Genomic DNA, 3,471 nt, shown 5'->3' on the forward strand with positions numbered 1-3,471 from the left:
GGAATGCAGGAGAGGCGGGTGTTTCCCAGCAGCAGCGGGGAGAGCGCTGGCAGGCAAGGGGACGCGTGTCCTCCACACTTCCCGTCCATTTCATTTCTCCATTCTTCCAGCCACAAGCTGACCCTCGTCCTGGGGTCTCCTTGGTCGCCGCCATCCTCTGACCACCTCTGCTCTCTGGCTTTGGTTTAGGCACACACTGCCTCCCCCCTTTCAGGCCATAGCAACCCGTTAACCAAGAGCCAGATCTCCTCAGGAAGTTCTCCTCGCCTCTTCCAGTCTCTGTTTGAACCTCCTTTCTCCAACTTTGAACTCCTAAACCGCCTCATGTTTTCCTCCTTTAACGTTTCATCTTTTTTTTCAAAAAGATTTATTTATTTCTCTGCCCCCCCACCCTCCCATTTTCTGTTATCTGTGTCCATTTGCTGTGCGTTCTTGTTTTTGTCTGCTTCTGTTGTTGTCAGCGGCATGGGAATCTGTGTTTCTTTTTTGCATCATCTCGATGCGTCAGCTCTCCGTGTGTGTGTGTGTGTGTGTGTGTGTGTGTGTGTGTGTGTGTGTGTGTGTGGTGGCGCCATTCCTGGGCCACTCCTGGGCAGGCTGCACTTTTTTTGCACTGGGCAGCTCTCCTTACAGGGCACACTCCTTGCACGTGGGGCTCCCCTATGTGGGGGACACCCCTGCGGGGCACGGCACTCCTTGCACGCATCAGCACTGCACATGGACCAGCTCCACACGGGTCAAGGAGGCCCGGGGTTTGAACCGCGGACCTCCCATGTGGTAGACGGACGCCCTAACCACTGGGCCAAGTCTGCTTCCCTAACATTTTATCTTGTTTCTGCAGCCCTCCCTTCTCCGCTTCCTGTGGGGGTTGTCTACACAGGCCCCTCTGCTTCCTCCTCTCCCATTTCATCCTGGCTTCTGCTTCTGTCTCTTTACAGAAATGCTGCTGCTTGGCTCCTCAGTGGCATCCCCCGAATCTACTGGCCACTCCTTAGATCTTATTTTCCTTGACCTCTTAGAAGTATTCAACATAGTTTCATCCTTAAACTTCTCTTGGACTTTATCACAGCAAACTCTCCTTGTTTTTCCTATTTTATATATGCCTCAGGTTTTTGTTTATTTGCTTGTTTTTGTTTTTTGTTGCAGATTTCTTGTCTTCTGTCCGACCAGGGCTCCTACCTTGACCCTTGACCTTATCCTTTTCCTGTCGACGGTCTCTCCCTGGGTGACCTTAACCACTTCCACGGTCTTACACCTTTCCCAGCTTGTCTGAACTCCACACACATATCCTACTGACCGACTTGGCATTGCTACTTGTAGGTCTCACAGACGTCTCAAAGTTAACGTGTCCAAAAATGAGCCAATTTTCCCCAGAAATCGGGTTCCTCTCCAGGTTTCCCCATCACAGTAAATGCCCCCTCCACATGCCCAGTTGCTTCTGCCAGTGACCAGGGATCCACCTTAACGCCCTCCTGTCTTCACTACCACACCCATTACCGAGTTCCGTTGAGCACAACTCCCAAACAGACCTCGCCTTCAGCTACGCCTCTGTCTCCACAGTCGCCTCCTGCTTCTCGGCTACCTTTCCCTCGTGTCTCCAGCAAGCTCTCAGTTCACCTCTCTCCTCTCCCTTCCCAAGACCGTTCCCGAGCAGCAGCCAGGGGTCCTTCCACATCATTCCTCTGCTCCAATGCCGCAATGGCTGCTTTTGGTATTTGAATGAAATCCCACACCCTAACTCTGTCCTACGCAGACATGGTCTGACGCCTGCCTCCTCTCTAATATTGTCTTTGCCCCCTGCCTCCTGCTGACTTTCCCAGCCACACCCACAGTCCAAGGACTTCTGTCCCTGGCCTGCCTGGAACATTCTTCTCCTCACTCTTTGCCTGTGTCCTTCAGGTCACAGCTTAGCTTGCCCCTAAAAGAGGTCTTTCCTGATGTCCCCAAATGAAATTGCAATGCTCACAGCAATTGCCCTTTTCTGCATAACATTTATTAAAATTTGTATGATGCACTACTTGTCTGATTGTCTGTGTCCCACTCAATGGTCAGCTCCATAAGGGCAGGAACTGAGTTTCATTCACCACTGTTTCCCCAGGAACATGGTGTATGCTCAATAAAAAGACTACTGAATTAATAAATTAATATAAATAGATTTTAATAGTCCCAAAGGGCAGAGTGGTTTTCCAGTCTTTTCACCCTTGGCCAAGAGTTTAATAAATACTTGTTGACCTCAACACTGTATTGTGAAAAAATAGAAATAATGACAAGGATGAGAATCACAACATTATAAATCTATGTGAGAGAATGAAGGTTATGTACTCTAATATAATTAGCCCAGCAAATAAGAGACAGGATTATAACCAAAGGATCCCTGAATTTGTGAAATAGCAATGTGCTTAATAATGCAGGTTTATTACATTTTGGAAAGCAGATGATTAGATACACACATCTGGATATTTGGCATTGTGTAGACAAAAACATCTGGATAATTGGCTGAATATTTGACTTTTACTAATGTGTTTTGGTGCTGTGTAAACAGAGATCATTCTGAAATTATATTTCTTGGGAGGCGGCCGCATGAATAACTGGAGAAGCTTTCTGCTTCCAGGAAGCTGATGGACCAAGAAACTTGAAATCCTTCCTGCCACAAACATATACATTCTGGATACATATACCCCTTTAAAAATTGCATGGCTGGGATCATAGGGTATCAGAAATTAGAAGGAGACTGAAAACCAGAGGATTATATTCATGAATGGACCTAGTAGGGTATTTTTGGTCCCAGAAAACCCAGGGGCTTTGGGTTTTAACACCCAGCTGAGGACAAGAGACAAAGTCTTGGAATTCTGGGCACTGGGGAGATGGAACTGAAACCCCACATAAATCAGGGACTTCTGAAGAGCTAGGCCCTTAGTGAAAAGAAGGATTAGAAGAAATCTGTCTGTTGGCACAGGGAGATCGCGAGGAAGCTGTCTTAGCACGAGTTTAAGAAAAAAGTCTTCCTAGAGAAAATTAAGCCCAGGGCTTGCCCTTGGGATTTGAGTCCAAAACATGTCTCTAATCCATTCAGAAACACACAGCTATCTGCATAGCTCAGGAAACTCCTATCAGGGAAAGAAGTATAAAAATCTGTTCCAAAGTGGATACCCCCAAATTGCTTGCATATCCCAAACCACTGTGAAACAATATTCCAACAACACCAGCTTCCCCGTATTTTCTCAGAAAAGAAGTGCCGTGAAAGGTGAGCTCACAATTTTTTAAAAACTAGAAAATAGACAGTGAAGTAACTAACCATGACCAAAACACAGCAGACAAAACAAATATTAGGATGTGAGTGAACTCAAGATACTAGGACAAGAAGAAAGAGAAAAAAGAGTATGTTAAAAATACTTCAGAGCATAACAGAAGGAATCGAAACCTGGAGATAAGATCATGACAATATAAATAAAGGTCCAGAAAATAGTCAAA

The sequence above is a fragment of the Dasypus novemcinctus genome, chromosome 5, assembly GCF_030445035.2.
Source record: "Dasypus novemcinctus isolate mDasNov1 chromosome 5, mDasNov1.1.hap2, whole genome shotgun sequence".
NCBI lineage: Eukaryota > Metazoa > Chordata > Mammalia > Cingulata > Dasypodidae > Dasypus > Dasypus novemcinctus.